The sequence below is a fragment of the Lactuca virosa genome, chromosome 5 (genome assembly GCF_052849685.1).
Source record: "Lactuca virosa cultivar CGN04683 chromosome 5, Lactuca_virosa_CGN04683_v6, whole genome shotgun sequence".
NCBI classification, from domain to species: domain Eukaryota; kingdom Viridiplantae; phylum Streptophyta; class Magnoliopsida; order Asterales; family Asteraceae; genus Lactuca; species Lactuca virosa.
The window spans coordinates 374736452-374749914 of record NC_136430.1 but is presented as its reverse complement, the minus strand read 5'-3'; the positions used below and the strand labels follow the sequence as shown (position 1 = coordinate 374749914).

The following is a 13463-nucleotide window of genomic DNA, read 5'->3' as shown; positions in this document are numbered from 1 at the left end:
TATCATCATTATCTAACAATGGGCTGGTGAAGCTAAAAAAATATGAATTAAAAGACATATTCCAAAAAATGACACATTGGATGATTACAATAAAGAACTATTATAAACCAAATAAGGAACTATTATAAACCGTGATGATTATTATAAACTTACATCTAATATAATTCTTTTAGATGACATTATTATCATTGTCATATTTAGACTTTGGATGGATTGTATTATAAAAGATATAAATTAACTATCATCAATGAATGAAAAAACTAGCAATTCCAGTATCTACATATTCAAATCGATAACTTTTTAGAAATGATGATTAGCAAGCTCCAAAATAACTGACTATATGCTCATTTTTGAATGGTTTTTTTTTTCTATTGTTGATTTCGTTGGATAAAAATAAAAAAATAATTTTGGTTTTATAAATATATGTTTAATAAAAAAAGACATGGGCCTCTAAAAAGAATACAACATTTTTTATTAGTTTTTTTAATGATGTAATTTACTAAAACAATATCCTATATTGATTATATTTTTTCTAATATTAAAAAAAGTGGGTGTAAATTGCCAATTAATGTAAAAACAATGGATTGATATGAGACTTTAAATCAAGTAAATTGATATCAACTCCATTTGCTTTTGTTTGAAACTAGTTTAGACTACAAATCAATTTCCCGTCCATTATTGGGCTTACAAATCAGGCAACATTTTATGAATAGACCGCTTAAAATAATATTATACGACCGATCCTCAAAGTTGTGAACTTTCTTACCATGTGGAGAGGCAAAACTTCAACAATATACCAAAATATGTCCTCAACCTACAAACTAATAAACGATGTCCCTTTTAGAAGTTGACCAAACACAAGTACACAACTTTCAAACACCCTTAGTGTCACATGATTTAACAAAAGTAGGATACCATAATAGAGGAGTACCTTTGTATAAGCTTTAGTTAAAATTAACCCGTGTATCAAATACAAACAAAAGGTTTGTGAAACATTAAAGACTAAAATGTATTTGGATTTATTACTATTAGTTTGGCTGAAGGGTTTCACCACCTTGATCAATAAATAATTTACATTACATAAGGTATATATATCACCATAGCATGATTTGTAAAGATTTGCCCAAAAATGTTTCGCAACCTTTTTAAATCCAATCAAGTAACCATGCAACTGATTTACCTACTGCTAAATAAATCCAATCAAGATTAAGAGAAATCAGAAAACCCAACACTTGAAAACTATAAAAAACAAAGTGTAAAGGGCAGTTAAGTAATTTTACAAGCAACATTCTTTGAACAATCTTAACCCTTATTTCTTAGGCTTCTGAATCATGAAGTCTTTTTCTTTTTCTTTGCTTTATAATCAAATCAATAACAAATACCTTATCTTTCTTTTAAATCAAAAAGATATATAGATTAAGAGGGGTATTTAAGCATGAATTTAGGCTTGTCTTCATAAGAAGCTAGCATAGTCAAGAACCGCGATCTTCCAGCAACCTACAAAAACATGAAATTTGATGTAAAAATCTTAATTCAACTCCATTTTCATAACTAACAATAGCTGATTAAGTGATTAGCCATCAAACATATTTAAGTATTGTAAGAAAATTAAGTGAAATCGATTTTAGGCCAACAAAAATAAAAGGGTAAACTACATTTTATCGATGATAAAGAGTTACATAGAATATCCAAGCCAATCCAACATAAAGATTTTAAATTGTAACAAAATATTTTAGACGAATTTATAAAAACAATATATTTTGAAAGGGAATTTATGAAAATCTAAAAAAGAGAAAAAAAAATATGTTTATCAATGTTTAACATTTTATGTTTTGGAGTAAGAACCCTCATAGTTGGGATAGCCACTTTGTGAATCAAAATAATATACAGCAATCTACAACAATCTTCGCCTTTGAATCCAAGATGAAATCATTTCTAGTAATTTACAATGGACGATTGCTGAAACTAAAAATATGATATATTACTACAAATCATCAGCATATAGGAGTATCACGACACAAACAATCAAAGCAATATCATCAACTCATTTACTTACTTTCGCAAACATGACCAACACCAGGTTCTTTATAAATCTCTGGAGAATTCACACCTCCTTCCATCTCATATGTTTTATTGTTCAAACCCAATAAATAAGACCTATATCCACCTACCTACCCAAAAACTTATAATCATTAATTCTTTTTTAAACAATTATCTTCTTGATGATATTCAATTGAACCTCTAATAGTAATGTTGTAATAGGTAACAAAACATGTATGAATCATGGTATTCTCATTTCTAGTAAAAAGAACAGATTAAATCCTAGATTTCTGAAGCATCTTTGTCAAAGTCCTCATAATAGGCGTCATTCCAGTTGCCAGATTCAATTTCATTGCTATAATACTGTAAATACTCCCTACAAAGTGTGGGCTGATAAGCAATTCCAGTTTCACATATAGTACTTACTTCAACCTTGTTATTTTTGATAAAGTGGAAATCAAAGCCCTTAAATCAAACGAAAAAATAGTTAAAGAACAATCTTATATAAACTTACCAAAACTTATCAGTCGGTGGAGGTTTCCACCATTTACAATAAAATCTTCAAAATCACGGTCGAGCAGAATCGATGGTTAAGATCGTTGGAAGCAGGAGAAAGAATGAAGTAGAAAATGATTGATATTGAAGAGTAGAGGAAAACGTAACCTTGATGAATTCATTTGGAAAAACAATCGGTTCCTAAACTGAATGTATTTAAGATGAGCATGACAATTTAAATGGATGGAGAGGATCAGGGTTTAAGGCATCTCCAACCCACCCCCAAACTCTATTTCTTCCCCCATTCTTCTTCAACCCTAATTGAATTAATAAAAAGATTAGGATAGGATTATACCTGAATGATGCGTCGGGATGGATTGACGATGGATTGTTTGGATTATATGAATGATTATATGAATATGTTTGGATAAGGCTCTGCTATTCAGAAATAGAACAACTATTTCAACAGAGGAAGAACTTTGAGATCAACTCAAGTCTTAAACACTCAAACTTAACTTGTTTATTTCATATGGGCAAAGGCCCTATTTACAGGCTCAAAGGAGCCGGTTACATAATTGAGTTGCAATCGTTTGATTGCAATACGACAAACATATTTACAATATAGCCCTCTAAACTATTGAGGGACTAACATTTTATGTTACATCACAACTAACACTTAATAATTATCCTACCGACACTTTTAAACAATTACATTAATAAAAATAACAATCCCTTCCACATTGAAAGGACACGTGTCTTCAATAATGTTGAAAGACCCTATTTATAGGCTCAAAGGAGCCGGTTACATAATTGAGTTGAACGGTTGTTCGAAAGTTTCAATTGCTTTTAATGCTTCTGGAGTGATTTCACTGTCTGTTAGAGAATAGATAACGAAAGTTTTACTGGCATAATTTACTCTGACTCTTGATTTTTGATCTCTTCCGTTGCCTATGCGAGATGATGCTAGATATACACCTGCTAGTGCAAAAATTAGATGATCTTGTGTTGGTGTTTCATGAGGTAGATCATCTTTTGTTGGTTTCGAGCCATTGCTTATTCCCACATTTGCAAAAGTGATGCTTGGAATAAGTAATTGAGAATCTTCATCAAAAATTGGATAGCTTGAGTGCATCTTGATAAATAATCCTCGTTCTTGTTTCGCAAATCGTGTTTTATAGTTTCTGATTATGGTTTGTACAGCGGATGGAAATTCACTGATGCAGTGGAGATTCGTGCCTTCTAAATAAATGGTGTCAATAAATCCATGGATAAAATAATCCCATAAAGTCATAGGATTTGATAAATCTGCTAGAAAAACTGTTTTGGGGCCTGGACGCCTGGCTACTGGATAAAAGCCCATCAGAGAATGGACTTCGGTGTATTGAATGAGACTATCCCATAGTTTAGCAAATTTTTGAGTAGTTGGTTTTTTCATGGCTTCTTTTTCTTTGGTTGATGGAATGGCTTCAAGGGCAATTTTTGCGTTTAATTGGTTAAGAGACCTTGGGATGGATATAGGTTTTTGTGGGGTAAAGCTAGATATGGGTTTTTGTGGTGTAAGGAGAACTGTTTTTGAACATTCGACATTATCTTTTATGACTGCTTTGTATGCTTCGTTGTTTGCGGCTTCTGCTTCATTTTTTGTTTTGTAACTTTTGTGAATGACATTTTTTCCAAGAATATATGAGTTGGCAATTCCCCAATCGTCATATATTCCTTTGTTTTCTCCATTGAAAATCACATACCATTTCTTTATATTTTTATGATCTGCTTGAAGTGGTGGATATTCTTCTGGATTTGGTGTCATAGGTTGTTTTTCTGGTTTGAGTACTGTTTGCGGCTGACTATCATCGGATGATATTTCTTGAATATCTTCTTTTGGTTTCTTTGTTGTTGAGCTGCTAGCTGCCTCTTCTTTAGATACTGAATAAGATGATAGAATTTGTAGTGTCTGCTGTAGTTGCTCTTCTTCACGATTGACTGCTTCAAGTTGTCTAATTAATGATGCTTTTTGCTCCTGCTTCTGTTTGAGCTGGTGTTGTATTTGCTTCATGATTGCTTCGATGTCAATATGTCTACTGTCTGAATATTTGCGCCTTTTGGGTACCTGAATGATTGCTCATATTTGTTTGCTTTTAATATGATGATATGAAAATTTTCATATCAATGTATGCTTTTGGTGATATTTTCATATCACTGTATGCTTTTGGTGATATTTTCATATCACTATATACTTTATTATTGTTTACTTCAGATGGTATTTTCATACCAATGTATGATTTAGCAATGTATATTTCAGATGGGTTAGATATGAGGTTTCCCTCAAGTTCTAATCCCAATAATACTTTTTCCATAGGATCATGTATCTGCATCTGAATCAGAATTAGTTGTATATGCATAAATATCTATGTCTGAATCTATATCTGAATCTTCTATTGGTTCATATCCAAGATCATATGCAAATTTTAATAGGTTTGTTTCTTTTTCTTTTTTAGTCTTTTTTGGGCATTCATAAGCTTTGTGTCCGTCCTCTTGACATATCCAACATTTACAATCTTTTTTATTCGATGGGCAATAATTTGTTTTAGATTGATATTTTTGTTTATATTGTTTTCTATTTCAAAAATATTTTATTTCTCCTTGTTTATAATATTCTTTATATTTAGGTTTATAAGTTTGTTTTTTCCAAATTTTCTTTTTATATTGTTGTCTTTTATTATCTTTACAACCATATTGATTAACTTTATTAGAAAGGATGTCACAACATAAATCAATTTTTGCGTCTTGTGTTGTTTTTTGTTCTAAGCATTTCTTTTGCATCCATGCTTTTAATATACTTATTCGTGCTCCTAGAGTGTCTGCAATTTTATTTTATTGTAGAGCTTCTTGAAAATCTTTTATTACACTTTGGCTTACTAATGATGGTAATTTTTTATAAAACATATCTAATGCTACCTTTTTTCTAGTGGAATCTAAATTATAATAATGTTCAGAATATTCGCATATAAACGGATCTAGATAACACATATTACAAATTCGTAGATTAGTTAAATGCCATAGTGATTCTAATTGAAAAGCTTCTTGTGATACTTTATCTTCAATTTGTTTTCCTATGAATTCCTGAATAAGACGACTTAATACATTTTTAAATGTTTCCATAGCATCAGTAGTAGCTATCATCATTGTTTCGGTTTCATCGAGAGATGAGAGAAAACGATATGCGTTACCTTGTGTTTTATGAATGATATAATTAAGAAAATGTGTTGAGTGTAAATTTCTTAATTCTTCAGTTAATTGAATTTGTACTCCCATTTTATTACTCCATTCTTGAATTTTCGCTTCAGGATTTTGATCACAATCAATAAAAAGAATATCTGAATTTGTTGGAAATGTAAATAATTTAGGTATGTATTGAGGAGATATTTTTTCCCATTTATTTTGTTTATTTTTAACCATTCCTTGTCTATATAAAAAATTTTCTTCTAATGAAGGTGGTCCATAAATATATTGATTTTGATAATCATCTTCAATATATGATTGTTTTCGTTTTAATCCAAAATTATTTTGTGAATTTTTATATGGATTTGAATAAGGGTTTTCATCATCGGATGAAAAATCATATATTACTTCTGCGTCATTATTATCTGAATTATTTTCTATTTCTGTATTATTTTCTTGAATTTCGGATGGAATTTCTAATGCTGCAAATAATTTAGTTAATGTTTCTACTTTTTCTTGTAAAGTTTCCATATTAATAAATTGTGTGTATTTTGTAAATAAAATCTTTAGTTTCTTTTTACTAGTGGAGTAGTTATTATTAGTGATTTTTCTATTTTTTGAAACATATTTAACAAATTAATTTTGTTATCTTATCTTCAAGGTTTTTTATTTGTTCTTGTTTCCAATTTATACTATTATTTATTATATGTATTGCTTCAATATTGGATATACAATTAATTATTGATATGTTAGAATCTATTTTTAAATTTAAAAGAAATTTTTTAGATTGTTTCAATGTTTTACGAAAAAATTTTAGTTCTTGTTTATTAATATTTAAACTTACAAAACTCATGATTAAACCTTATAAAAACAAAATGATAATGTTTTTCAAAGTTACGTATAAAGTTTTTAGAATTTAATATAGTGGGGTGATGATATTAAATTTGTAATACGGAGAGTTGAAAACTTTTGTGAAAGATGAATTGTGAATTTAACTTCTTGGTACATATTATATTAAAACCTTCTTACGATAATTGTTTCAATTGTTGGTGAATTGATTTTTAATAATGATGACTTTTGAATATGAGTATTTATGAACACATATGTAAAATGATGAATATTCATTATCATGTTTATGATGCTGCATATATTCTTATGAACGAAAGATTGAATATTCAAAATAATAATAAGAACGTTACTTAGATCTGATACCAAATTGAAAGACATGACGGAATTAATAAAAAGATAAGGATAGGATTATACCTGAATGATGCGTCGGGATGGATTGACGATGGATTGTTTGGATTATACGAATGATTATATGAATATGTTTGGATAGGGCTCTACTATTCAGAAATAGAACAACTATTTCAACAGAGGAAGAACTTTGAGATCAACTCAAGTCTTAAACACTCAAACTTAACTTGTTTATTTCATATGGGCAAATGCCCTATTTATAGGCTCAAAGGAGTCGGTTACATAATTGAGTTGCAATCGTTTGATTGCAATACGACATATATATTTACATTATAGCCCCCTAGACTATTGAGGGTTACACACTTTATTTCATTTCAAACTGACACTAACTTTATGACACATACAAACAATAATTATACAACGACAAATACAAATAATTCTACCGACACAATATTTACATTAATATAATCCCTTCCCAAATTGAAAGACATGACGAAATTAATAAAAAGATTAGGATAAGATTATACCTGAATGATGCGTCGGGATGGATTGACGATGGATTGTTTGGATTATATGAATGATTATATGAATATTTTGGATATGGCTCTGCTATTCAGAAATAGAACAACTATTTCAACAGAGGAAGAACTTTGAGATCAACTCAAGTCTTAAACACTCAAACTTAACTTGTTTATTTCATATGGGCAAAGGCCCTATTTATAGGCTCAAAGGAGCTGGTTACATAATTGAGTTGCAATCATTTGATTGCAATATGATAAACATATTTACAATATAGCTCCCTAAACTATTGAGGGACTAACACTTTATGTTACGTCACAACTAACACTTAATAATTATCCTACCGACACTTTTAAACAATTACATTAATAAAAATAACAATCCCTTCCGCATTGAAAGGACACGTGTCTTCAATAATGTTGGCTTTTTACGTCATTGCTTGCGTCATTCCTCCCGCCACCGAAAGGACAGATATTTATGAATGATGTGTGTTTTGGTCATTGCTGACGTTAGCTTTTCATGAAAGGTGTTTCTTCCATATTCGAGTAGGAATGTTTTTAGTTGTTTCTCTTATGATGGCTTCCATTCTCTTGTCAATGTGTCTGCTATATGATTGTTGGTGCTTTTGATATACTTGAGGTATGGCTGAAATTGATGTAATTGTAATTGCCAACGAATCAATCGTCCACGGCAATAATCTTCTTGTAATTTATAACGCAAAAATCCAAGTAGATACTTGGAATCTGTTCGTAACTCGAATCTTGTTTGTAGAAGCTCGACCTTCCATTTCTTCAACGTTCTTAGACAAGCTAGTGTTTCTCGTTCATGTGTGCTATAATTTTCCTCCGTTTGGGAAAATGTTCCCGATATATATTTGCATAATTTTTGCTCATATTTATATGTTTTTAATACTTCAGATGATACATTCGTATCAATGTGTGCTTTTGGTGATATTTTCATATCACTGTACACTTTATCATTGTTTACTTCAGATGGTATTTTCATACCAATGTATGCTTTTGGTGATACTTTCATATCACTGTATACTTTTGATGGGTCAGATATGAGGTTTCCCTCATTATCTAGTCCCAATAATACTTTTCCATGTATAATTGCTTTTAGACATCCTGCCCAAGTGTCTTGTGATGCATCTGTCTCCACAATTAGAAAATCGTCGATTTTTGCATTATATAAAGTGGGGAGAACTTGAATTTTTTGTTTTATACTTTGTACCAAAATAGTATCTGTATTGGTCCAAGACCAAGGTATTTTTTCTGATATTTTCTTTTGTAAAACTTTTCTTTCTTTTGCTAAGTTTTTCAAAAATCCTTGTTCTGCAATATAATTTAAACAACCAAGAAATCGTTGTATTTGTTTTCTATTTTCAAGTTTATCAGGAAACATATTTAATTTTTCTCGTATATTGTCTCTTAACGATAATTGACCATTTTCTCCAATTTTTAAACCGAGATATTCAACTGTAGATTGAAAAAGTTTTGATTTCTTTTTTGATAAAACTAAACCCTTTTCTTTAATTCTTTGTAAAACCTTGATGACTGCATCAATGTGTGTCTGTTCATTTCCTTTTGTAAAAACAATTATATCATCAATATATGCAAGACAAATATGATCTAAACCATTTAAAGTTTCATCCATGAATCGCTGATATATTGCTGGTGCCTGTTTTAAACCGAATGGAAGGACATTCCATTCATAATGCTTCTGAGGAGGACATGAAAAAACGGTTAGTGGTTTTGTATTTTCATGTAAGCGTAATTGCCAATATCCGAATTTTGCATCAAATGTACTAAAATGTGTATTTCCTTTTATTTTTTCTAAAATATATTCTTTTCGTGGTAATTTATATGAGTCTCCTGTAGTAGCATCGTTTATTTTTTTTATAATTAATCACCATTCTTCGTTTGCCTCGTTTTATTTCATTATTATTTTCTACATAGAATGCAGGTGCAGAATGAGGACTCGTGCTAGGTCGAATGATTCCTTTTTCTAATAGTTCAGTGCATTCCTGTTTGAATTCAGAAACATCTTTTATACTATATGGAATTTTATTTGGAACATTAACTTCATCATTAGGGTTTTTTAATAATATTATTATCTCTTGATTATTTCTATTTTTTAAATGATCTAGCGGGTTTTCACTACATACTTCTTCAAGTTGTTTTTCAGCAATTTCTTTAGCAAATGTTAGTAATATGCGTAGTTGAAAACCAACTTCTTGTTTGATTATCTTAATAAGATCAAATGTTTGATAATTGCAGTTTTTATAATGCCTTTTGTTGGGTGATTGAGACTTATATGATCATTTGTTTGTATAAATGGTTGATATAATTTGAGGAAATTATTTCCTATTACTAAATCTATTCCTGAATCATGTTGATATATAGTTGGAGTTTTAAATGGTGCCTTTTCAATTACTATATCTATGTTTCTTCCTACGAACCAAATTTTGTGAATTGATTTATCAGCAATTGTAATTTTTAATGGTTTTTCTAATTTTTCCCAATCTTTTAATATCTTTTTTCTTCCAAAACATAAAGTAGCTCATGTATCTATATACGAAACGAGTTCTTTATCTTGTATTTTTGTTGTAATAAAGGTACTGTTTCGGTTAATATTTGTTTTTCTTTTACTCATTAGAGTTAGTTTATAAATTTCTATATCTGTGTTTTTATTTTTTCTTGCAAAGTTTCCATATTAACAAGTTGTTTTTGTTAGTATAGTTGAAACATTGTGTATTGTTTCTAAATTACGATTTTGTGATTTTTTATATTTCTTAATTCCTTCTTTTAATCGAGATATCTTTTTTAGTTGTTTACTATATTCTTCATTTACTGATTGTAATTTTTTTGACAACCCGAAACTTTTATCCTGTGCAATTGATCTGTATATCAATATTAAACTCGAATTTATCATCTTTTAACGAAATTGTGGGTCCATATGAGTGCTCTAGGCTTAGTATAACCTAGATATGAGTCTTAAGAAGGATTAGAAAGTGTGTAGCATCACAAAATCGGGCCAAACACACCAAAGAAGGTGTGTGCGGCCGCACACCCGCGTGTGCGGCCAGCCAGCCGCACACCCAGCCGCACACACCCTCCAGCCTCACACCCGACCCTATATATTGAAGGAGACCCCCTTCATTCACTCTTTCTTCTTTTGGCTGCACCCTACTCTCTCTCTACTTTCTCTCTCTAGAAACATCATCCAAGAACACTCTAAAGGCCTAAAAAACATGAACTACTCCATCACCGCATCCCTGATCCAAGAACACTCTAAAGACCCTATATACTGGTACCGTCCCTTGGTGCAATAAGTGCAGTTATCATCACCGCATCCCTGATCCATGTCGTGAGATGCTCTGCAACAACTGTGGTAAAAAGGGCCACCTGGCTCGAGGCTGCAAAAACCCAGTCCAACCAAGGCCTCTGGAGCAGGTGTTGGTCAAGCCTGTTACGGCTGTGGGGAAATCGGGCATTACAAGAGGAACTGCCCCAAGGCAGTAACAACTGGCAACGCCGGGAGAGTACTAACTATGGGGCAAGAGGAGGTCGTGGCTGACCCTACCGTTGTGACGGGTACGTTCCTCCTCGATAACTCTTATGCATGCATTCTTTTCGATTCTGGTGCTGAAAGAAGTTTTGTTAGTCATGCATTCAAGCATTTTCTTAAACATAAATCCCAACCTTTAACCGAAACGTTTACCGTCGAAATGGCTAACGGTGAGAAAGAGAGCACTAATGACATATTCGTGGGTTGTACCCTTACTCTGAGCGACCATTCATTTCCCATCGATCTTATGCCAGTTTCCATAAAGAGCTTCGATGTCATCATCGGCATGGATTGGCTGAGCCCCAATCATGCTGATATCCTTTGTTACAAAAAAGCTATCCGTCTCAACCTTTCCCCGGCTGAAACTCTTGTAATCTACGGCGATAAACTCAGTTCAAACCTTCGCATCATTTCGTGCATCAAAGCCCAGAAACTCCTGCGGAAGGAGTGTTATGCATTTCTAGCCCACGTCATTAACGAGAAGCTGGAGGTTAAAGACCTCGAGAGCATCCCCGAAGACTGCAACTTTCCCGATGTTTTTCCCGAAGATCTCCCGGGAATCCCTCCCGAACGCCAAGTCGAGTTTCGCATCAACTTAGTCCCCGGAGCTACTCCCGTAGCTAAATCTCCATATCGCCTAGCACCAGCAGAAATACAGGAGCTATCTAGTCAACTCAATGAGCTGCTCAACAAAGGATTCATCAGACCGAGTTCCTCACCCTAGGGAGCCGCGATCTTGTTCGTGAAAAAGAAGGATGGATCCTTTCGGATGTGTATCGATTATCGGGAGCTGAACAAGCTCACAGTCAAAAACCGTTACCCTCTTCCTCGAATCGATGATCTCTTCGACCAACTTCAAGGAGCCAGTTACTTCTCGAAAATAGATTTAAGATCAGGGTACCATCAGCTACGAGTCCATGAGGGTGATATTCCTAAAACAGCATTTCAGACTCGATATGGTCACTACGAGTTCGTAGTTATGCCATTCGGTCTAACCAACGGACCGGCTGTGTTCATGGACCTGATGAACCGGGTCTGCCGTCCTTTCCTGGACAAGTTCGTCATCGTGTTCATCGACGATATACTTGTCTACTCAAGATGCGAGGAAGATCACAGACAACACTTGAGATCAGTGCTGGAAACTTTAAGGACGGAGAAGCTGTTCGCGAAGTTCTCCAAGTGCGAATTCTGGATTCGAAAAGTAACCTTCCTAGGTCACGTGGTAAGCGAGGAAGGCATACACGTGGACCCCTCCAAAATCAAAGCGATAGAAAACTGGTCAGCACCGAAGACGCCCACGGAAATCCGTCAATTCTTGGGTCTCGCTGGCTACTATCGTAGATTTATCCAGAATTTCTCCAGAATTGCCAAACCCTTAACCACTCTGACTCAGAAAGGCGTACCCTTTTGTTGGAATGAGAAGCAAGACACTGCGTTCCAAACATTGAAGCGGGCCCTATGCAGCGCACCTATTTTGTCCCTGCCCGAAGGGACGGAGGACTTCGTTGTCAACTGTGATGCATCCAATCAGGGACTAGGCTGTGTGCTCATGCAACGGGGAAAAGTCATTGCTTATGCCTCAAGACAGCTGAAAGCACACGAAGTCAACTACACAACACACGATCTGGAATTGGGAGCAGTAGTCTTCGCATTGAAGATATGGAGACATTATCTCTACGAAACCAAGTGCACCATCTTCACTGACCATAAAAGTCTGCAGCATATCTTCGACCAGAAGGAGTTAAACATGAGACAACGGCGATGGGTTGAGCTACTCAGCGATTACGAGTGCGAAATCCGCTACCATCCCGGCAAGGCCAATATGGTAGCAGATGCCCTCAGCCGGAAGGAGTACTCAGGTCGTAGAGTGAAGGCACTGACCATGACTATCCATTCCCATTTATCCGCACAAATCAAGGAGGCTCAGTTGGAAGCCTTAAGACCAGAGAACATGCCGGGTGAAGCCTTGAGAGGAATGGAAAAGAACCTAGAGATCAAGGGAGACGGAGTCTATTACTTCATGGACCGGGTCTGGACCCCAAAGTTCAGTGGTTACAGAAAGGTTGTAATGAACGAAGCTCACAAGACCAGATACTCCGTTCACCCAGGATCAGACAAGATGTATCTCGATCTCAAGAAACTGTATTGGTGGCCGAACATGAAAGCAGAGATCGCTACTTTCGTGGGCAAGTGCCTGACTTGCGCCAAGGTGAAGGCCGAATATCAGAAGCCCTCAGATCTACTCCACCAGCCAGAGATACCTGAATGGAAGTGGGAGAGGATTACTATGGATTTCATCACCAAATTACCCAAATCTCCGAGTGGGTACAACGCCATCTGGGTAATTGTCGACCGACTGACTAAATCCGCCCATTTCCTGCCAATCAAGGAAAACTTCAAAATGGAGAGACTCACGAGAATCT

At 33.9% G+C, this 13463-nt stretch overlaps 1 long non-coding RNA gene across 1 annotated transcript; it reads right to left on the bottom strand.

Annotated features, from left to right (window-relative positions):
* Positions 1 to 1206: 1206 nt before the first annotated feature.
* LOC145110812 (uncharacterized) lies at positions 1207 to 2817 on the bottom strand. Its single transcript, XR_013710066.1, has 2 exons — positions 2555 to 2817; positions 1207 to 1497 (listed from the first exon to the last, which is right to left on the bottom strand). It is a non-coding gene; the product is annotated as an uncharacterized LOC145110812 (long non-coding RNA).
* Between the last annotated feature and the right edge of the window lie 10646 nt (positions 2818 to 13463).